Genomic DNA, 24902 nt, shown 5'->3' with positions numbered 1-24902 from the left:
TTAATTTTTGCTTTTATTTTTGTCGAATTTAATATCTCTTTGTGAATTATACTCTTTGTTACACATTTACATACGCTATATATTCTATAACATTGCGAGATAGACATCGAATACTGCATTCATGAAAATCCAAGCGATCACTTATCTCAAACGGTTTCCACGATGAGCGGCAGGGGAGGTTCGGCAGGTATGCTATTCGATTTCCGACTCGTGTTTTGCTTCGTAAATCACAAACAGAATTGATAGAACAAGTCGGCGGGCGCGCATGCAAGACAACAGATTCGATTCACGCATACGTCGAATACATTTCAGTCGATTTCGGCTTGCCGCATCTATTTCGGTATATCGAGGAAGATCTGCCGCGATGGGGCAGCGGGGGTTGAAGAGCGGAGGGAGAAGCGAAAGACGCGCGAGAAGACCTGATCGATCGCGGTCATGAGTACGATGCAAAGCACGTGTCAAGGTAAAGCGGCTGCTGCGTCGCCGGGAAATCTCCGCTGAAAATGTATTCCGATGGTTCGTAACGATTTCTCCGGATGTGATACCTCGCGATTGCCTCTTTAGTCGCGAACGAGAGCACTCGTGCACGTTGCCAAGCTGCGAAATGATCTTCCAGTCCGACGCGGCTGCGATCGATTTGCATAAAGACGTTTAATATTCAGAATCTGTGACGCGTCGAATCTCGATGGTGGATTAAGTATAATCCAACTAGCACGAATACATGTTTCAGTTGAATCGATAAGTAAAGGGATCAAAAATAGATAAAGATTTAATTTTATTTGCCGATTCCCATGTTTGTGAAACTGTCGTTTATACATTTATGTATGTGTTATATGTATAAATATGGACGATAAATTAAAATTGATTCTGATTGATTTCAAGTGAGAGAAATTTTATATATACTTAATGGTTTTTAAATTATTATATTTGCTAATTATCAATGCAGTATTTGTTGCTTTTAATTCCAAAAAGCGCGATTGCGCGAAGATATATTAATAAATTATTCTTTGATTAAATTTAATCCAACGCATTTAATAATCGAATAACAATTATCGAATTAAACTTATACTTCTAATCTAATGAGTTGTGATCTGACAATGAGAGTTTCAGATTAATCGAGAATGCGATAATGTCAACAGCTGTTATATGTATTTTGCGTAAATTTCCTCGTCGAAAAAGTTGATATGGAGAGAACTTAACAAACATGGCAACGTTATTTGATAATCTCATTAACGTGTCAAAACGTGGGTAATAATCGTTGGTAATAATTCGACTCGCGCTGATCTAATCCGCGAATCGCAAGTTATCTGTCGCTTAATCGGTCGGAATTATTAATTAACTCTATTCCCACAAGTATTCCCGTTCGCCGGAAGCTTTGACGATGATTGCGAGCGAGATTTGTAAATAAGTAAAGCGCACTTAATATGGAGAAGGAGAGAGAGAACGAGAGAGAGAGAAAACGGAAGTGGTAAACACGCAGAAATGATAATTCGACGATGCAAAGGCCGACATCGATAACTTTTATGTTATTATATTATGCCTACCGTATATATTTAAATAACGGAAAATTTACGAGGGCAAATATTGTCAAAATAATTCCTGCATAATCTTAAACTGGGGTTATTGCATATTAATACATAGGTTAATTAAATTATAACATACGGTAAGGCAAAATGCTGACAAATTAAATTGCTCTTTTATTTCTCTTGTTATTTATGGAGAGAAAGTTTCATCATATTAACGTGATTGACTTGATGCTATTCTGTTTCTTTACACATTTGATCATACATTTTAATTGCATCGTATGCTTTTGTTTTAAATTGATCGATCAATTAATCAACTGTTATTGTCGCTGATGGTGATATGTTATCGCGCAAATGTTATCATGAAAATTTAATCACGTTTTACCGCATTTAGATACACATACATATATAATGTACATACAAATTGGATCTGCATTAAAAATCAACTTGTTAATGCAATTTAAAAAATATATATAAAAAATATGTAAAAAATTTTACTTAATAAATAAACTAAGTAACGCAAATTGCAAAACTTACGTATTACATAATGGGAACAAGAAATGTAATATCTAGAATTTGCTTCTGAACTATTTTATGATTTCACATAATTGCTTTCAAGAGGTCTTCAAAATCATAATTACTTGAATACTTTTAGACGTAGGAACCTAGGAACTTTTCTCCGGAAAGCGAAAAAATGAATCTTTTCGTACCATCGCATATATTTTATTCTTTTTGAGCTGTGCGAACGACGTTGTTATGGAATTTAAATCCACTGTAACAAAAACTGCAAGAATATTTTAAAAAGTCTGGTGTGAACACTTCTCTTCTTGTTGAAAAATTTTCCACTCTAGATATCCAGCAACGTGTCACTGTATGCTATACCGACTCCGAAAAATAATGACGTCCGCGCTGTGGCCATCGAATCGCTCATGCGCAAATTTGCATTAATTGCAATTAGGAAGACGGCGTTATGTCACTGTGCATTTTCATTAATTTTAACGGTTATCGGTCAGCGTACATGAATCCATTGTTGTATCCCATTCCGTTATTCGCGCGCTTGTTCGCGTATCTCTCGCCTCTGTATCCCAGCATGAGTATTGACAGCAAGGTATCGCGAATACGACAAGTGGAAGGCGAAACGGCTGTCGTTTATCTGTCAAATTCCTTTTCTCAGTGTCGGTGCGATGGCTGCAGTGAACGTCGACACGAGCTGTTGCCCTAAAGACCCATTTAACCCTTCGCGAGAGAATTTCGCCCTCATTTTGACGTTATCAATGTCGCGCAACGTAATAAATAGCTTTTGTTCTTTGGAGAATTTTTTAAAAGGACGCGAAAAATATTATAAATTGGCACAATTTAATAAAACGCAATTTTTAACATTCGGAGAAATATCTTATATTTTTATAAATTATTATATTGTAATCAGAACACGTATGCAAGAGCTTATATTAATTAAATATATCAAAATGCCAATTACATTTGCAAATTACATTTAGGACGACTATGTAATAAAGCACATTTGAAAACAATAAAACGATTGTATTCACGAAAAAAAATCATACTATGTATCGAATATATCGAATTTCTACATTACATTTTATAATATTTAATTAAAAAGTGACTTTCTCCATATCCGTTTATGTAAATAGCCATTTATATTGAAAATTGTAATATTTGCTCGCGTGGGTTTTGTCCTCGTTTCTGACGTCATAATCCAAGAAATTGTTTCGTCCTACATAAGACTTTAAAATTGATCGATAGCAATCGCGAAATTCAAGGAAGTGCTTTTGATCACGTTAATTGTTGGATAAAAACGATTGTTCGATGATGGATGATTGCGCAATTATTTCGATAGAGCTTTTCGCTCAATCGAAGAATTTCAACGAGCCAACCGCCGAGCTGTATCTCTCGAATTTCGAAGTAGCTTGGAGCTTCGAGAAGATAGGACTTGACATGTTTGGCATTTGCCTGAAATTCTTTTACAACTTTCTTGTCTATTAAAGTGATTAAATAGGCGTAGGGAGCTAAAGACCAATATCAATAATATAGGTTAATTGATGAAAAATATATTAAAAGTTCATAATCACAATTTAAAAAAACAGATATAATACAAAGATATTTAAAATATGTGCGGACGTTTCGACTTATTTTTAAGTCATCTTCAGCGCAAAGTTTGTATCAGGAAAAAGAGAATTTCATCAAAAGTTCGCAGAGAAAATACAATAAAAATACATAACGCAGGGAAATATAAAAAATACTAATCTTAAAGGAGAACATCTCCAAACGCTACGGTTGTTCATCGTTAATTGTAAACGGCTCCCGATTTTCACATTAAAAATTTAATTCTGTCTTCGTTAAGTAAAAGTGACACATTGTAATCTTTTAAATTTTATAAAAATTCGTAATATATATGTTCATCGGAAAGATTCTTTTAACGACATACATGTTCAACATTATTCCTCATGGCAATTCTCCCTAAAGAACTATACTCAACTTTGGGCCAATTAACCCAAACGAGAGAGGTTTCACTTCACATGTGAAAATCGGGAGCCGTTTACAATTAACGATGAACAACCGTAGCGTTTGGAGATGTTCTCCTTTAAGATTAGTATTTTTTATATTTCCCTGCGTTATGTATTTTTATTGTATTTTCTCTGCGAACTTTTGATGAAATTCTCTTTTTCCTGATACAAACTTTGCGCTGAAGATGACTTAAAAATAAGTCGAAACATCCGCACATATTTTAAATATCTTTGTATTATATCTGTTTTTTAAAATTGTGATTATGAACTTTTAATATATTTTTCATCAATTAACCTATATTATTGATATTGGTCTTTAGCTCCCTACGCCTATTTAATCACTTTAATTTTGAATTTATAGAGAGCTTAATTACTTCTTTATTTCTTGTCTATATTTATGCGAATTTGAAGAATGTTTTTTATTTTACATTTATACATTAACTTGCTTGCTCCGATCTTTCTTTCCGATAGAAACAAACAGATTCTCTTATTGAAATATTTATTTAGAAAAAAGGATTTGTCTGATTGAAATTAAAACAAATATTTTTAAAACATCCAGGTACTATTACAAGCACTTGTTTCACTATTCAACTCAACTATTCGATTATAACTTGTTTCATAACAAATATAAATATTTGAAAATTGAAAAGTACCGAGTAACTCTGATAGTACGTATGTTCTAAATCTATATTTAGAGCAAGCAAAACTGGACTGTCGTTTACATAAAACTCGAATCTGATTACGTTATCATCCTTCGGCAACAGGATTATAAAGAATTTCATCATTATTCTTATATTTTTCTTCTGTCATGACGCGAACAATGTAACAATAGCAACACAAGTGAGAGAGGCATAGCGAATGCATCTTCGTTCGTTGATGTCCGTAATCAAAGATTTGAACATAAACTCATGCTTTCGAATGTACATTTATCATCGCGAGCAAAAGTGACCTAAATATTTGTTCATGTTTCCCCTCGATGACGATTCCTAATTAGACTTCGGCGCCATAAATTTTAATCGAGCCATTGCAGGATCCCAAATTTATTTTTCACCATTATGTGTTTACATATTTATCTATTTATTATGTACACACACATACGCATGCACGTTCATCCCCTTCGTTTCCTCATATCCCTTGAGGAGCACTGGTTTTCGCAGACATAAAGAATTTATTTTTCTCCGCTGGTTCCCTTCGCCTACGGGTACGCAGTAAAAGATGGCTTTCGCCATCTCGGGTCCTTTAATTTCCCTTCAATTATTTAATCTCAGATGGGCAATTTTTTATTTATATTGAAGCACATCGGGGACAAATTCAAGAGATCCTATTGGCAATCTTATTAAATATTTAAGCTGTATAACAAGAATGGTGAAAGAGGAAAGATTATTATTATTACTAGGGTAAATGTAGTCTTTAAGTATATATGCATCAAAGGATATTTGGAAATTCATTTTATAGAGAAATTTTAGGCTTTTTATGACCTCAAACATGTATGGGAAAATACGTATAAAGGATAATAATATTTTTTACACATATTGTTATCGTATTGTTATCCTCGCATGTCATTTTACATTTTTACGTTCCGATCATCCATGTATATCGCTATCGTTGGTCTCGGTTCTTGTCTCTCTCTTTTTCCCTACTACGATTTTCGAAGAGAAATATCTTCTTATATAGCCTGCTCTTCTCGCTCTATATCCTATATATATATACACGCATATACGCGTTCTGTGGAATCTTACGACCACCCGGTGAATTCCATTAGCAGGTTTCATTATCTCGTAAGAATGCGATGGTTTCAGTAAAAGCGTTTTCACTTCCATTTACAAGTATATTATTCGAACGCGCATTTCTTTTTTTTCCCTGCATCTTTATAACAAAGATATAAATTAAACGACATATGTTGTTTTATTATAAATGCACGCTCGCATGGAGAGATAGCATTATTCTATTCTACTTTCAATATTATCGTTCGCTTTTGTTTTATATTCATTACATTTCGCAATTCCTTTTCGCAGATTTTCCCCAGATATCCTCTTGTCTGTATTTTATAATTTAATTTTGCAAAACATAAGATCTCATTTATGTATTATGCGTTTTATAATTAAAATTATTGCGCGGAAAAGATTTTGTTTTGCCGTTATATCTTGATTTTGTACAACGAAATTTTACATATGTTATTAACATTTTCTGTCCCAGCTATGTAAACAAGTGTTCGTTATTTCGGACCAAAGCATTTCAATATAAATCGCGAAATTTATATAAGAGATAATTAATCTTGTGTTGGACGCTTTCATTAATGCCGATAAATAACATTGATCGGTCGGCTTTGCATTAAATATCGTTGCTTGACTTTATTGTCGTTTTCGTTCGCTTTTATACGGTTTTCACAGATATTGCACTGCTCCTGTCGACACAGCGAATGCGTAGTATGAGGATATAGAACTTTTTTGTCTGTCCGGTTCGATTAAACGGTAAATGGAAATATCTTTGTCGTATGAACAGTTGTACTACATTATTCCTTTCATCTCACACACGAGGATATAAAGCTAGCGTAACTTAACAGAAGCGACTCTTTGCTTCCTTTTTGGAAATATAAAAAGATATATGAAAAAGAATAGAATAAAGTATCTCTTTACGCACCGATTATTTTCATGTATTTGCATACAATTTCATTATCATCTTTTGAACGTTATCAATTTTTCTTCGTTCGCATTTGTGTAATTATAATTGTGACGTATGTATTATGCGAGTTACATATTTAAACAGAATTTTAATTATATTTCAAGCTTATTTTAATGAAAGCATACGAAAGGTACAAGATAAATTGTATAACGTATGTTAATGTGTATTTTGCATATACAAAGATAAACTTCTAGTGCTCGAATTAATCATGCTTGATTCAATTTGCATTAATAGCATCTTAATTTACATCCATCCCGCAGTATCATGAGAGAGATTATATCAATTTCCATATTCTCCAACCCGTAGAACGTGGCTCATGATCGAATATATCGATCATACTAATAATGTATTCGGCACCATGGCTTTTACGCCGGTGTCCGTTAACGCGATGTCCGTAAAATCGTCTTTGGGGTGATTTGCATTTAATCGCACCGATGGCCGATCAGGGACGTCGGCTGATTGGTGCGGACAATTAACCTCAGGCGGGTTAATCGTGCACGATCGTTACGTTGAAATTACGTCGGGAAGAAGGCACATTTCTGTTTCGAGAATCATACGAGGCGCCGAGAAGATTCGAGCGATTCAGCTCGATTGCTCCTCAATGTCACGGGTACGTAATTTAGATACGACTCCGGTCGATATAAATAATATCAGTCGAAATGAATCAAGGACGTTTTCAAAAATCGCGATTTGAGACAATGAAAAATTCCGGGAGAATCCGAGGAGAATAAATACCATTTGTACGTTCATGAGAATTATATCTCAAAGTTAGAGATGGAAATAGAAATTAGGGTAGTCGACGATATCATTGATGATATTTTAAAAATCGTTTCTCTATCAGATTCATTTAGCATCACGTAAGAATAAAAGGGAAAAGATATTATTGATACGAATTTTTGTACGATATTATTCTGTTAATTCCAGAATTAAAATCTTCATCCAACTTATTACTTCAGTAATTATTAAAGTGGCTAATAGCTGACTACTTTGTTAATAATCAATTAAGATTAGCATAAATGATTTGCATATGCATACTTTATGTTCGAGCAATCTTAATCAATTTTTTTCTATTTCATTTATTTTGGTCCTCCTCCCAGGTCAACCATTAGGAATTCATCAAGAATTACTTAGCGTCAGCGCTACAAAAGCATTCAATTACATTCGAGTATAAATTATTCCGACCGCTCGTTATTTAGATGCGAGAGATATATTAAACGTTTACGTGATAGTTCGTCTACCACTTATCAGTTAATTTGTCATTTGAATAATCCGTACATATAATATATCCCTCTTCCTGTGTATGATATATCATTACAATAAGCGCGCGTTGTAGAAAAGACGTGTTACCGAGTGTTAATTAATATCTACTGTAAATTAAACCGTTTGGTCGTGTTCATATAAATGACACTCGGACTAGTCGCTTATTTTGCTTGGCCGATTTCATGGAATGAACGACTGACGATCGGTGAAGTCGACCTTTAATTTGTCGAATGAAAAGATTAAAGATTCGTAAAACTGAATAAAGGATGAATTAAAAAGAGGTTTTATTCGCCAACAAATCTCTGTCTTTTATAAGCCATAGGGCAATTTGTTAAATCCAAATTACACGATTTAAACGAAATTTTATATATTGTATTTTATAGATACATGTATATATTTTTTAGCATAGTTTTCTTTGTCATACTTTTCGCCTCAAAGCTGTTATTTCAGGTTGCGGAATTATAGGAAAAAATTGAATTTGTGTAATTGGTTATTTCGATTGATTTTATTTTTCTATGTATTATCAAATAAATCAGACTTCTTTTCGTAAAACAACATTCAATAAATCACACAAACATAAACAAAATATAATATATCATTTATAATTAAGAATTATTATCCGTATTTTAATAGGATATGATATATCGAGAGATATAATTTATCATTTGTAACGTAATTTGTAAAAATAAGAGATTTGGAAAATCTCTCCCTCTCTCTCTCTCTCTCTCTCTCTCTCTCTCTCTCTCTCTCTCTCTTATGTAATTATTTTATCTTTTAAATTAAACCATTAGTCACACATTTATTTTCACCTTGTTTTATAAACAGTACACATTTTTAAATTGAAATTTATTCCGTATCATTTTTCTTTATGTGATTGTAATTTTCTGCGAAAATAGTTTCTCTTGATATTTATTGCTTGTTACATACATATTTCTCCCATTCTTTTATCAATTTTTCGCAGGTTTAAAACTTGTTGTAGTTTTGAAAAAGAAGGAAAGCTAAAAGTAAGAAATTTCCAAGAATAAAAACTAGGAATTTTAATGACTTGATTGAAATTCGGCGTCGTCAAAATTTCTTGTATATTGTATTTTGTATGATGCAGTCGGATATGCGTTGCTTTCTTCAATAAATTTTGACATTTATCTTACTTATTGCTGTATAAAATCTGTTTATCGCACTTTGTATTATCATTTCCTTTTCTTCATCACTTTTCCAATCGAATCTGAACTGTTCATGTAGATATATGTGCGTATCAATCATACATTACATTTTATACGTGACCACTGATTCGCATAAATTGCTAGATTTCCCAATTTCCCTCCGTCTCCTGCTCCTACATATTTCACGCAAGAGTCGAACGCACATTCGGGGATCAGACGCTGCATATATCCTGCGATTCTCTACATTATACACCGCGATCACATGTATGCATGTATGAAGCGTGCATGCGAAGTCGCGCGTGAATAGACTTATAAGAAATTCCATTCTACATATCGCGCGCGGCGTGCTTGTTGATCGCAGGTAGCGAAAGGCGGTAGCCGATGATATGCGTACGTGCGTACGTGCGTGTGCGCGCTCGATAAGCTAAAAAAGATGTGCGGAATCGATCTCCCACGTGCGTGGGAATTTCGCGGAATTTCGATGAACGCGTCCAGATGCGGTAACGCGCCCGCGGCGTGGGCGTGAGCGGAAACATCATCGTATCCGTCTCGCAAACACGGCAAGATATATCGCTTTTATGAATCATATATATGATTCGACAAAAAGAGGGGATGGGAAATAACAAAAATAATCGTGATGGCAAAGTGATCGTATCATATATATCGTCATGATTACTTTCCCCATCGCGCTTTCATGACATTTCATCAAATTTTCGTATCGTTCACTCCTCATATTTTATTAAAGCGTCAATCAAATATACGCGCTTATTGAATTCTTAAAAACATTAAGACTTTATTCTCGAATTAATTAATTAATAATCTTATATATTCGATAATGAAGAAAACATTCAATCTCATTTGTATACTGAAAAAAAAATTCTGGGTAAATCTATGAGATGCATTTAGTAATGCATTTTTTGAAATATTTAGTTTTTATCATCAAGTATGATAATAATAACAAAATATTTAGTAATAGTTATAAACATTTTCCAAAAATAGTTATAAATATTTTACGTTTAATTGAGTTCACTAAATATTAAAAATAATTAAATAATTTCGTCTTAATCACCTATATGTACGTTTAGTTGAAACTATTTCACCACAGCGCTGTGGTGAAATAGTTTCAATTAAACGTATAGGTGATTAAGACGAAATTATTTAATTATTTTTAATATTTAGTGAACTCAATTAAACGTAAAATATTTATAACTATTTTTGGAAAATGTTTATAACTATTACTAAATATTTTGTTATTATTATCATACTTGATGATAAAAACTAAATATTTCAAAAAATGCATTACATAGATATAAATGCATCTCATAGATTTACCCAGAATTTTTTTTTCAGTGTACGCTTATTAAGCTACGTAAATACGCAATAAATACAATCTCTCTATTTTTTTAAAATTAAAATCCACATACCATATAGATGATAATGAAAATTATATACGCGCGTTTGCTTTGTGCTTTATTTTTCATTTTTTGTACTTGACAGATCGCTGCGATATTCGTCGCCGAAACGTTGCGAACGGGAAACGATCGTTTGCATCCGCTTTTTACCGATCTCTTTTACGCGTGCTATTTCGAAAGAGTCTTGCTGCAAACTCTGCGGATTTAATCGCTTTTCGAGCGACGCAAAGCAGATCACGCGAACGTAATTCGCTTGCGTACATACCTTGGAAGTATACAGAGAGATGTATGCACTAAAACGCGTAATAAGATTCTTTGACACAATCTCGAAATTGATTTTTTTTATTAAAGATTTTTTTTTTATTAAAGTTAGACATACGCACACATATACACATGCGTACACAAATTGGTTTATAAAATATAAAAAGTTTTTGCTTTTTTTTTGATAATTAAATTCTTTTAAATTGAATCAGTGTATTATGATACGCAATAATTTCAGTTATAAAAATAATACACTACAGATAGTAATTTTTTAAAATGAAGCAGATAAAAGTATAATAAGAAATTATGACATTTTCGTGAAAACTCATTACTTTCAAACTTTGTAGAATGAGTGATTATAGTTTATCTAAAGCGTTGAATGCGTAAAAACCGAGAACAACTGTCTCGCATAGCTCGACGAACTGCACGTATTTCGACCTCCTTCTGCATTCCGGAACTGATGGAATTTCAAGGAGCGTCCGGAATTTCGTTTTGTTTATAAGAACGAGGGCCAAAAGAATAAAATAGCAAATCATTCTGTGGATCTTTAAAATGTATTTTTGAATATTACTAGAAAATAATAACTTGAATATTACTAGAAAATAATACTGAAAAGAATGCAAATTTTTCAGTGTGCTCAACATACTCCATTTTCAATTTAATAAAATTGAATTGTATTAAAGTTGATATAAAAATTGTATCCGCGTCGGAAAAATTCTCTTTCCACATTTAAGTATTTGCTGTAAAATTGCAAAAATACGCAATCAAGTTGTTCCATTTGTCTCTGTTGATATTATTCTTAATTAACGACGAACTGCGCGCAAAGTGCATCAATATCGAAGTAAATATACAATTTGAAAGAGCAACTCTCGATTATCAAGAGACGGATACACAAAAAGATTCCGATTCCTAGGATTCTTTAGTGGTTTTCTTTTCTTTTCTTCTCTTTCAGAAAGGAAACCTTACTTTGTTTAAATCCGACCGGGCTTCTTGTCTTCTCGAATTTTGTTACGCTACAAAGAAAACAGTTTTGGAGCACAAAGTTATCTCCTGCCGTAGTCCTGGCTCTTTTGTCTGCAGAAACAGAGCGTAGAAGTGATGTAATTAAGAAAATTAAATCGATGTAACGGTTGCAAAACAATTAAGTAAAATAATATTTTACGCAAGCTTTTTTTCCGTGGATATACAATAAAATATAATAGAATAAATATAATAAAATAAACATTTTTACTTGTGTAAATATTCTGATATTAATTTTTCATGTCATTTTTATATATTTTTACTTGAAACATTTTTTGCAACTAAATATACAATAAAATAAAAATTTCTCTAGGGATGTGCTCGCATATTCGATGTATATTTTATTTATATATTCATTTATAAAATCTATTTTTTCTTATATTTTATAACTGACGTGTCCAAAAAAAATTTCATATCTGTGAATATATAATTAATGGATTTGAAGAATTCAAAGAAAATTAATATCTTCGTTTACATCTCTTTGGAGCTATCTGTTTTCATTTTGAATTTTTTATTGCTGCCTAATTTTTATCCCGGAGAATTCTTACGTTAGTTATAAATATTTTCTGTGATCTTCCGCCTTTTTCCTTTTAGGATGACTTGGCTGTGTGTTTTGATATTAATAATATAAATATTGCTATATATATATATATGACAATAAAATATATAAATTATATCTTTTTTATATTTTATTGTTAATGTATTGATTCATATATGTATATAAGCAGTTTTGTATAATTAAAGTACATTATGGAAATTCGTGAAAATTTTTTACAGATAAGATTTTTACCTTGTTAATCATATTTAAATCTCTAATAATTTTTCTCTCACTGTATTATTATTACATAATACTTTTAGAGCACATTATCTGAATTTTACTATGAGCTTAAGAAGGAAGTACTTTTCTGCATAACCTTCTGATACAAGTTTCTATTTCAAGTTGCATACTTGATATTATATTCTACTAAAGTATTCGGAAAGTTTGCTGCATATCGTGCAACAATGATGGAACAATGGTGGTATATAACCGCAGGCAATATAACATGAAAATAAGATAACAATTTCGCATTAAATTATTATCGCGCAAATAAATGACATTAAACAGTGTGTGATAGAGCAATAAAAATATAATTATTCCGCCACATTAATTGGATTCAACCGCAGTTTTGATTGTACTAAGACGGGATATATTGAGCGATTGTAAATCAGCTTCACGTCGAGATTGACGTGCGATTGATAAACACGATAGATAAGCCGTTTCATAAATCTCTTGTGATATACAATTTTATCTTTCAGTTAATCAATGTTCGATAGGATCACCGCGCGTTATCATTCTTTTTAATCCTGACAAAATTGACATCGATTGACACTGATGAACCTGTGTAATCACGAATATGCGACATTTAATTACTGAAGTTTACATAAAAACGATTCCATTAAATACATGAAATGTATAAAAAAATGGTCATTTTTCCCGAGCGAATCTCTTCGTGATGTCCGACTCATCAAGACTTGGAGTTTCCACGAAATGAAAACTTCTGTTGCACGAATTTCTACTTCACTGTTATGCGGAATCTATTTCAGCTTAAATGAAGCACACTATGCGCGAATTTTCATCTCTCAGTATCCATTATGCTAAAACAGAAATCTCGGTGTAAGATCTAAAATATCGTCGTGGTTGAGGCGTGGTTATACATCACAAGCCAACTCCTTTACAATTCAATTGCATTATTCTCCGGGGCAGCCGCTAAATTGAATCATTACCGTCAGTTTTTAGCCGCGGGATGCGAACGTAATTAACATCGCCGCGAGACCGTTCTCTCAGTCGAATTTCGCGGTAATCCCTTTGTTATACGCGAATGCAAATTCACGAAACGTTTTCACATCGTGGCGATCGTCCCATATTACACGATCATTGCATTAATGCAAATTTGTATGCAATAAACAATAATGAAAATTGGATTTTCGATCTCGCGATACGACAGCGAGAAATGATGGAGAAACTCACTATACACATCGCCATTGCTTTCTTTGCTTGCTTGTTACAGACTCTGAAACATTCTTTGCGTCCAAAGATTGGAAAATATTACGTAAAGAGGTTTGCTCCTTTAGTGTGGATTTAATCTTTTTTTTTTTTAAACAATCCTGGAAATGGAATTTCTTAAGTATAATACAAATCATGATTTACTATCCATAAAAATTATAAGATAAAAGAAAAATAAATAATACATAATTGTGTATTTTTTTTATAATCCATTTTTTTAAATTGATAGACATTAATATTATATTATATTGATTAGCTGATTTCTCGTTTTTAATTGAATTACAATTAACGTGGTAAAAATTTAAATTTTCAAGACCTTTTGTCTTCTCCATTCTATTAATTTACATACTCTCTCTTGGCGCTGCTTGAATCAAATCGCTATCTCGCTATGAAACGTGAATGACATTTCCTTGAAATATGCATTTACTCCGATCTTATCTCTCATTTTTGTCTCACAGTGTGTTAACGCAAATTCGTCCTGTAGACGTTTACACATTCGCCTTATATAAACTTTCCATTTAGTTTTCATGGAAAAGATGAAACGTGAGATTCTACCTGGATTAGAGTCGTTTAGATTTTTGTCATCAATATTCTAAGCCGCAAATGTTTCATTATTTGCAAAATTAATAAAAACCCCTAATTAATTCCGCGAAATTAATAAAAATTTCTAAAAAAATTATCATAATTCTATGATAATTTTTTATCTTTGAAAGAATATTCAATGCTTTTATCATAGTTTATATGTTTTAAGGTACGTTTATGTACGTCTAAAAAAGAGCATGTATTATATTTATTAATATCCGCATCTCTTTCAATCCTTTCAAATCTTTGTCTTTTTTAATTAAGAAAAAAAAATTACTAGATTTTCATCTTATAAACAAAGAGAAAATTTGTACATCCCAGAACGTTGAAAGCAAAGAAGTGAATATAGACTCGTTAGTAAAGTTTTCTTTACGATGAAAAAAGCCAAGAGAAACTCCTCTTAAATTTTTAATTTTTTAATTTCTTTATAAAGACGATAAAATCTGAAAGAGAGGGGCATTATTAATTTTAACCTCGTTTGCGTTTAAACAAAAAAATACGAAATTGCCTCCGTAATCCTTGTTGTATTTATTGCGAATTCCAGTTCTCTTATTTGACGAAAAACTCGTATTCTTTGCGTAGGCACGAGATTCGAGGTCGCTATAAAAAGGGGGATGGACACGATTTACGAAAATTTCAGGTTCATTATGCCATAAGGTGAACAGAATATTATCGATTTATACTTAGGCTATCGCAACGACGTTACGGTTCATGGATAATCTCAGGGTCTCTCGCTTCCTCGAACGTTTGCAACCACAAATTGCTGTCTTTGTTTTCTCTTTGCCCTTCTCTGTAAACCTTAGCCCTTCTAGCGTCCTCCGAAATTACGCTATCGAATTAGACGCGCGGCATTAGACCCGCGGCGCTCTAAACCGACAAAGTTTCGCGGCTCCCTTCCTCTACACATATCGTCGGACTATCGACGTACTATCGACTTTCCGAAAATAACTCGGGTCGACTGGAACCTCGAGAAAATCAAGTCCTCTTTCCGTCTCTTGCGTTGTCTCCACTCAATTCGATATACGATGAAATATAAGAGTAAAAGGAATAAGGAATAAAAAAATAAGAATTCAATGCACGACAAACCATGTATCAATATGAGATGCACATAATCAGATATTTTCTTATGTTTTAAATATATATTTTCTTTCATACAACTACTGTATTAAAGTACCTTTATTAATCTTTTATAAGAAACCTATCTTGCATCTTTTAATCGTATTTTCTTCACCATTGATCTCATCAATATTCAAAATTTAAATATTTTCTTTTATTAATGTGGATGTAAAATTATAATTTGTTATAAAAATCGATTGTACTTATTAAATTTTATGAATGTTGATTAATTTTGTAAATTTCTCTTACGTCAAATTTATCTCTGTTTATGCTTATGATTTCCATCACATGGCAAAGTGACTCGATTGAATCGTCTGGGAATTTCACTTTGAGTCATCATGTTCGATTGGGTATTCATGCGAATTGTTACTGAAGCAATGATACGTTGCCACTAAGTGATTGTTTGCTTCGCTTCAATCTTGAGAAAGCCAAAGTACACCCACCATCTCTCTTTCCAATCTCCCAGCACCACCTGTTGAGAGAGAAAAGTCGTTCCCGAGTCTCGTTGGTGCTCGAGTGTCAGTTATCTGAGATCGTGTTGAAGTATGATGTACAAGATAGTTAAAAATTAGCCAACTCTATCATAAGAAATTTTCTAAAATTAGGTATCACGAGAGAAATGTAAAATACTATTAATAATAAATCGGTATTGTTAGAAAAACCTTTCTCTCAAGATTCTGTTAACGTAAAATCTGTTTGCAATTTTAATTGGAGAAAAAGATTTCAATATTTAAAGAATAAGAATAATTATGCATTTTTATTCATTCTTGAAGCTGAATTTCCGGAGACTCATTAATTATATATTATAATTCTGTAATTATAATGTAATCTTGGTTTACATTTAGCTTAAACCAAGAAAATGTGTTAATGGAAATTTTTTTGAAAAATACAGTCTTGAAATTCAACGCGAATCTTCTTACTAAAACTCATAAAAAAATAATTCATGAGCTCTGGAAGAGGATCCATCAATGGAATGGTGTATTAGACTTCAATGCTGCGTCAATATTTTTGTAAGAGTTTAAAATTTGAGATGTTTTTTTCACAAGACTTGTAGAAAAATATCATAAGCTTGAAATATCAAATATAATTTCAATAATTTCAAAATTTTCAAATCAATTATACAGTTAATTCCAAGTTAAATCCTAATTAATATATTAATTATTATATTAATTAATACATTAATTAGGATTTTTAATTTAATTTGGAATTTTATTCTTAGAATTTTCAACAAAATATAATTTTATGAATTCTTACAAGATCTATAATTTTTCGTGCAAATTATTTCTATAGAGAGGATTTCTTAATAAAATACGTTCGTCATTTCATACGAACATCACGATTTCATTCCGATATCGAATATTACGCTTTCACGTCGAGAAGTTCATTTAGAGAGATTTATCGATAACGTTGCAGGTGATTAGAAAAAGATTACGATGAAATGAGTCCTTTCTGTCTCCGTTCTTGCGCGCGGCTTTCTCTTTCATGTTCATAGCTTCATTTCCGGTACGATCGGATGCTGTTTGTAGTTTCTCAAAGGGCGCAGGTAAACGAGCGAGATTTATTGGTTGTCGAAATCAAAAAGCATCACAGTTCATTCTGAAGCTTATTCTCATCGTTTTGAATGTTCCAACTCGACTTTAAACATTGCAGCAGAAACAAATTCGTTCTTATAACTTTAAACAACCCGTAATATTGTTTTTTATTTTAAAATCTTTATTTTTTCGTTTTTTGTTCATTTATTCAAATGATTGTTGTTTTGATAGTCAATTTTAATTATCGTGAAAATGTTAAAATCAATAATAAAGAAAAATATATATACATATACCAATGATAAGAAAACAAATGTTATATTTAATGAAATATTTTATAAAGTTAAATTTAACGAAATATTCTTCAATGAAATCCTTTCCAAAATGAAATATTTCTCATCAGCATATTAGAAACCTTGTGAGTGTAAGAAATATCACTTTAGTGTGAAAATCATTAAATGCCATAAGTAAATTTATGTGCGTATTAATCTTTTATATCAATAATATCTCTCTCTCTTTCTCTCTCTCTCTCTATCTTTCTCTCTACCAAATCTTATAGCAAACTTGAGTAAGTAGGACTCGCCACCCACGCCAGCAGGCTTGATCCGTCAAAGGAAGTTAATCGCTCCGAAAATTTGCGTCGTCGTTTCATTCAATTTGCGCAGCTATCTAAATTGCATCAACATTGAAAATCAATCGTGATATCTGGTGATATTTTCCGATAAAGATTTTTCTCAATCTCTTGTCTTGCTTTTTTTCAAGTCCATATGTCCGCCATATCTCGGAAAAAACGACTGCAGAGCTCTAAATATTATATACATTATATAATTTATTTATTTATATTTTTTTGCGTATTAATTTATATGCTTCTTAATAAATATCATATACAGTTTTAATTAAATAATTAAATTTACAATGATTATTTTCGAATTATATATATTTTCGCATTGCTAGTCTTTAAATTATGTAGATTAAGAAAAAAGAAAGCAATACTGATTCAAAACAATAAATTTATAGGAATTGTAAAATTTAAATTTAAATTCACAACAACTGAGTATTTTTCAACAAATCCAAATTTAAAATATGGATTTATGAATTGGACACTGCACAAATTATGAGAAATGTCTATCTCGAACCACGCAATATTTTGATATATCCGCGAGTGTGTTGAAGATAAATTCACGATTGAAATTTATTTACTAGCTAGCAATGCAATGTTTATTATGTGCATATTTTATATTTACAGGCTCCGAGCAATACATATTATTCTCGCAGCACACATATGCATATTATATTACGCGGATTATTCACCAATAAATTGTAGGTTCAATAAGACTACTTTGTTAAAGGAAAACGATTTTCATCGCAGAAGCTGAAGGAGAATTTAATTAAATCTCGAACTTGTATGACTTTTATAAAAAGCATTCATTCATCAAACGTTCTCCTAATCTCTAGTCTATGATAAAGTAGTTGTAGTAGGTTTTTTATTAATAAAAATTATATGGCGAATCTGTTGATTAAATATTTGCAGATTATTATGAATAATTGAATTCTCTTAAGATAGAATTTCTCTCCTCATGTGAAAATAATTGAGAAAATAAATATATATATAATTGACTAATCGAAAAATAAAGTTCTTATATTCATTGTCATTCAATATTCATAAATGTTAATGACATAATAATGCATATAACATGCTTTTAGGTTTTATATAAAAATATCCAAAAATATACTCCGATAAAAGCGATTTACGTCCTTACATTCGTATTAAATGCATAATATATACCGCGTTATTATGCATTACCGATTTTGTCTGTTGATTGTCTAATAGATAATAAAATTTTCGAAACACATATGCATTCAATTTGATTGAAATGCGACAGTAGATGGAGAAAAATTTGATAGATGCCACGCGTTTTTTCATCAGATTCGATGAGAATTTCCGGAGGCAATCGATATCATTTCTGTCTAACCGGGAAGAAAAAGAACTTCTTCCCCATTTCAAAAGAATCTCCTTGCAAGGATTCTTGGGGCTGACAAGATTCTAGGTCGACAGAGTTAACTGAATATCAACTACAGTTTGTGCTCCCTAAGGGCGAAACAATCACAGAGAAATTATTCTGTCGGCAATTTTATCGCCACAAATATTTTACTCAAGGGACTACTAGTGATATCACGATTAATCCGGGCTAAAGTTTACCGGCCGTTAATCTTGATTTCTACACCGACAATCTCTTAGGATGTTTCAGAGAATCCTCCATCTTAGATTTCAATTCGGATTCTTTGATCTGTTTAGTTTCAATTTCTCTCAATAATGTGTATGTATGTAATTAACATAATTTTTGTCAAATTTTTAAAAGTCAATCTTAAATATATTTTATAACCAATAGTTAATTTAAATAAAAATTCTAAAATAATTTTTTTTAAATAAAAATTAAACCATATTTATCTGCATCTCGATAATTTCAATTTCAAAGTTCTTGGATTTTTATTTATAGCTTAGAAACTATCACAATATCTCGACATTAATAATATATATAATTTCTATACAAAAAGTTTTACTGTTACAATTTACAAAAAGTTACTTAATCGAAAAATCAGCAGAAGTGAAATGGAATATATCAAATTTGTAACGTTGTATGTGCGCGTTTTGCTTTTTGAAAACGATATGCGGTTGTAATCTCTCTAATGGGCGCCAAATGAAAGTGGTCTTGACTGAATGCTCACTAGAATATTTGGATCTTGTTAATAAAACTTTCAAGCGTACATTTAGCATTTCCGTGCTCGTTTCGTTCGGTTAAAATGTTATGTGTATGTAGTTTTGGAAATCATGAGTGAGATTTCAAAAACTTTAAGATACTTTCAGAGTTCTAAATTTGCTCATTAACTCCTTTACAAGTCTCCGTTTATATATCTCGATTTCTGGTATATAAACATCTTGAAGACTCATTATTTTATTTCTCATAATTATATGAGCAATTAGTCTGAGAATATTGCAAAATTTAAATTACATTTTCTGTGTTCAAATTTATTTAAATTTCTCAATTTAAATTATTATAAAATTCACTTATGTATTAATTTATGTCGACAAACACTCAAAATTATCATACATTTCCTAAACTCATTTAAATTATTATCAAACTTTGCTATTTAATATATATTAATTTATATTAATATTTAGTAAATATTGAGATTTATAATTATTATCGTAATTTGCACTGTTTTTAATATAACTGTTTCTTATAAATACAAAATGTTATTTATTTTGGAGAATTATACATTGTAAATATGAGAGAGAAATTATAGGGAAATATATATTTTAAATTTACTTTATCTTTATTTTTTATCATATATCTACTATAGTCCCTTTTGTAATATATAAAAATTTTACAAGCGTAACAAACTAAAAAAAAACGATATCATTTATTGTTTTTGATAAATTATGAAGATTGAAGATTAGATTAGTTTTAAATTAAATTAGATTTAAGAGTTAATAATTTTAATACAACTGATCGATGTAGAATCTTGGATATAGTACACGTTTAAACGAAAAAAGAAAAAATGGAGAACAAAATGAAGTAAAACTAAGAGCAATCGAAGCGCGCACTGTTCGAGCTAGTAGTACAGGAACGCCATTAGCCTGACTGCCGAAGTAGATTGATCCACACTACTGATTTTTGTTTATCAGTAATAAAAGAGCAGTCTTGAAGTGGTTGTTGCGAAAAATTCACATTTTCCCCGATGTTATATGCCGGTGGCAATTGCTCTCTGTCGCGTGATTGAATACTCGGTCGAATTTATCGTCCGATATTTTGTATTTACGTCAACGGCAATCGGCGGAAGGAGTAGTAAATAGGACGGTGTTTTCTCTCCTCCAGCACGATCGAAGCAGGCAAGCGAATCGGCCGGGAAAAGAGCGCCCGGGACGGAGCGCCAGACTTTCCTTTCCTCGAACATGTAAATCAAGGCCATTGACGAATGCGAAACGCTTCTGACTGAAGTTAAAGCTAGACTGAAAAGTTGCTGGAAATGGAAAATACGAGTCGTCCTGCCGTGATTCGCGGCCACGATGATTCAGGCTTCAAAGACCTGTTCCATTTGGCGAGTCGCTTTCGCGTTTACGTCGCTCGAAAAATCGAGCCTATTTTCTCGCTCCCCGGGGTTAATCAAATCGACCTCAAAACGAAACGGGCAATTCTCGTACATATGTACGTAGGTAATGAAACGCCGGGAATGGCACTCAGTACGCGGCTGCGCGAAATCTCGATAAAAGGCGTCGCTCATTGTTTTTCTCGGCCTCCATCTCGCTCTTTCCTACCGTTTCTCGGCAGTATCGCCCGGTGCCTCTAATGGAGTTCTCGGCACAATAGCGGTATTGTATAGTCTCTTTGCAAGCCTGTCAGGCCTCTCTTCCCAGGCCGGTTCGCTCGCCTGACGAATGCTTCGACCGTGCTAGAGAAGAGAGAGAGAGAGAGAGAGAGAGAGAGAGAGAGAAAGAGAAAGAGAAAGAGAGAGGGTACCGTCGTGCCTATCCTTTCCAGCGACCGTCGACGCAACAATATCGTACGATAGCTTTGCCAGGTATTCAATCGCGAGACAGGAAGCAACTGCCATCAATGTGTAATATCGATTGCCACTCAGAAAATTGCGAACTTTTCCCGACGATATTTGGCAACCTCGCTTGATCATTTTGATTACGTCAATAACGCTCTTTCATTACTAACGATCAAAAACTAGCGGTGGGTTTACTACTTTGTGATCGAGCTAGTAGTAATATTTTGCTACTAACGCGAGTAAAATATATTAATATATGAAGTGAATCTCATATATACTTTGTTTCGAGAATTTGTATCTCGAATTTAATTTCTGTCATCACTTTTTGATTTCTGCGTTTTTAATTTAAAATTGTTTTTTTTTTGTTTAAATATATCATCTGAGAGTCTTTTTGTTTAAATATATCATCTGAAATTTTATATCGTTATAATAAACTGTTAAATCTCAAATCAAACTTCAGCGCAAATATTGTAATATGCCAAAAAATATAGACGACTCTTTTTTTTTTTAGTTTATTATTTTATTAAATTTGATATTATATATAAAAATGCCATTTTATTAAAAATTGATTAAAAATTTATTTATATTAAATGTCATTTTATTTTATTTTAATAAATTTTTGCTATTTTTATTGCACAAAAATACAAAATATAGATGACAAAATTTTTAAAATAGTAGAAGTAGTGAGTTGGAATATTTTTTTTATTATTATTTACGACAATTTATAATAATTTATATTTGTTATGTACATGAATTAGATTTCCATTAATCAGTCATTATTATGAGAAAGCAAATTCAGCTGTATAGCATAACTGAGTGCTGACATATTGCTAACTTGTCACTTTAATTCTAAATTTATCATCTTTATCAATTTTTAGAAAATTAATATTAAATATGAAGGTGTTAACTTAATATTAAACTAGCATCTCTTTACTTCCGAGAAATATTTATAATAAATCATAATCAAAACAAAGATGATGTCAGAATTAAATTGATAATTAATCACTCAAAAATTTCAAAAATATAAAATTTTTATAGATATAGACTAACATGGAACACTATAATTATATAAAATAGTCAAACATAAGAAATTAACAATATTAATTTGATGTCAAATTACTTCCCGAATTAATTGCTACCGAAATTTAATGCTCGCGAAATAAGGTCAAGAAATAATTGAAAATGTTTTAACATCTATACCGTTATTGTAAGCGCAGTAAGCTATATTAGTGTAAATTAATTGCTCAATTGATTTTGATATTAATTAAAATATTTCCCGGATTATTTTGCTTTCAAGACGCTGAATTATTAAGTTATTATTATACATTCAAATTTACTATAGACGAATTAACGGAGATTTTAAGTTGCATGGTCACTTACATATATTATACACACATACACACGTTTGATGCATAGACAGACTAATATTCAGTCGTTCAAATATAATCTGCGATTCATTTTATATTAAAATGATGTAAAATAATTCAATTACTATCACGAAAATAAGCAAGTTAATTCTACAAATAATAAATAATAAATAATAAATAATAAAAAATTGAATTACTAAATAATAATAAATAATAAAAAATTGAACTACTGAATATTACAAATAATAAATCAAAAATTAAATTGCTATCGTGAAAATCAGCAAGTTAATTTTACAAATAATAAATAATAAATAAAAATTTAACAAAATTATAACTTACTCACCCCACATGATTGCTCCGCAATTATATACCCCCTCGAATCTTCGCTTTTTGTCTTTTCCTTCATGGCACTCACATGACATTCATTCGCAAAAACACAATTAATTACAATCGCGCGCGCACTTTATATAGCACTTCAGGCATTAATTGCGCACGACGCGAACTTTATTTTATATTGCGATTTAATCTTAAGGTAATAATCTAAAAATTACAATCATGCTAGGATATTTCTCTCCGCACTCGACAATCGTGCAAACAAATGCTATTTCTATTGCTTATGATTATATAATTATGAACATAATCTCTTGTTATAACTGTGATAAACATAAAGAATTAATGCTCGATATTTTTTATAGTACTTGTTGCATACATCGAGAAATAATACAAGAGAACGCAGAATATATCTTTACATTTCCCCTCTTCCACTTGAGTCTCGTCACTTTAAAATGACAACAAGATGACCGCATATAAACATTAGGGGCGTGCGTATATTATTCATAAGCAATAGATAGTATGAATTCGGACGCGCAATTCTCCAATGCCGAGCGAATCGTAGTTTCATGTAATCGTAATTTTCACATTCTCCCATCAGAATCTCCGCGTCAAATTCGTACAATGTTACCTCTATAGCTTATGAATAATATACGCATGCATTTGTATGAAAATTTTACTATTTTCAATTAAAATTAATTGCAATTACAATTATTGTAATTAGAATTATCGTGTTTCTGACTAATTTTGTAATTTTCGAGCGCATATAATACTTGTATAGCAATTTCACTACCTCTCATTGTAATTAATTGTAATTATAATTATCGTTAGAAATTATCTATATATCTATACTTTTCATATATATTATCTATATTTCATATTTCCAATTATTTATCACGATCATGCTTGGAGTATAATACAGATAATACGTAACAATAATAGATGTAAGAGATAATATGCGCACGTAAACTTTGCATATAGCGTCCTAATGTTTATACACAGACACCTTGTCATTCTTGCAACGAGATTCAAGTGTAAGAGGGAATAGACGCGAAACGCTCTGTATATCCTCGTATTATCTCTCGCGACAATCGTGATATTTTCGGATGTAAAATCATAATATAAAGTGGACGTCATGAATGTCGGAAGTGTTATGGAAAATGTCATATTATCGTTGTATTAATTATTAGTATATGCGTAATTAATATTTTGTGTTTTTGCGTTAATTGTTTGCTTGTTTTCGCGGCAATAAATCAATTTCTTTATTTTGAAATATAAAATTTTTTTTTAATTGATCAATTATAGATTGTTTTGATTCGCATATCTGTGAGTCGTATATAATATTAATGATTACTTCAAGACTTTTCTCTCAATCTGACATCTCTGTTATGAAAAATTTGGATATACACACATATATATAGCATAATTAAGTGCTAATTTGTTGTGAATTTATTGTTTTAATTCTACTTTATTACTTATATCAATTAGCAGGAAATTAAAATTAAATACGGAAGTGCTAATTTAACATTATCAACTTAAT

The 24902-nt window shown here is 31.5% G+C and overlaps 1 protein-coding gene across 2 annotated transcripts in view; it reads right to left on the bottom strand.

Annotated features, from left to right (window-relative positions):
• Positions 1-24902, bottom strand: part of Rsh (Rap GTPase activating protein radish) — a 130820-nt gene that overhangs the window by 78506 nt on the left and 27412 nt on the right. The gene's annotated exons all lie outside the window — the stretch shown is intronic.

The sequence above is a fragment of the Camponotus vicinus genome, unplaced genomic scaffold (genome assembly GCF_025532165.1).
Source record: "Camponotus vicinus isolate PSW18456_S1 unplaced genomic scaffold, iyCamVici1.0 SCAF_10, whole genome shotgun sequence".
In the NCBI taxonomy this organism is placed as follows: domain Eukaryota; kingdom Metazoa; phylum Arthropoda; class Insecta; order Hymenoptera; family Formicidae; genus Camponotus; species Camponotus vicinus.
This window is presented reverse-complemented; position numbering and strand designations above follow the sequence as displayed.